This window comes from Alligator sinensis, unplaced genomic scaffold (genome assembly GCF_000455745.1).
Source record: "Alligator sinensis unplaced genomic scaffold, ASM45574v1 scaffold456_3, whole genome shotgun sequence".
In the NCBI taxonomy this organism is placed as follows: Eukaryota; Metazoa; Chordata; order Crocodylia; family Alligatoridae; genus Alligator; species Alligator sinensis.
In genome coordinates this window covers 1301208-1301437 of record NW_005842211.1, presented here as the reverse complement: position 1 = coordinate 1301437, position 230 = coordinate 1301208, and the positions used below count along the sequence as shown (strand labels likewise).

At 52.6% G+C, this 230-nt stretch overlaps 1 protein-coding gene across 1 annotated transcript in view; it reads right to left on the bottom strand.

Moving 5' to 3' along the window:
- ADCY1 (adenylate cyclase 1) overlaps nucleotides 1-230 on the bottom strand; it is a 253736-nt gene that overhangs the window by 128063 nt on the left and 125443 nt on the right. The window lies entirely within an intron of this gene.

Sequence of the window (230 nt, the reverse complement as noted above, 5' to 3'; positions counted from 1 at the left end):
GACCGCAGCAATCCCAAAATTCACCATAGCCTCCCCAATCCCCCTTCTCAGCACCACTGCCGCCCACCCTGAGCACAGCGTGGCCCAACACCCCCGCTGGGAGCAGCCATATGGTATGTGGCACTACAGATATGTCTGCAGCACCACATACCATGCATTCTGCTGTTCTCCACAGTGCAAGGGAGAAAGGTGGAGATATCCACAGGTCAAAAAAACTGCAATAAAAAAAA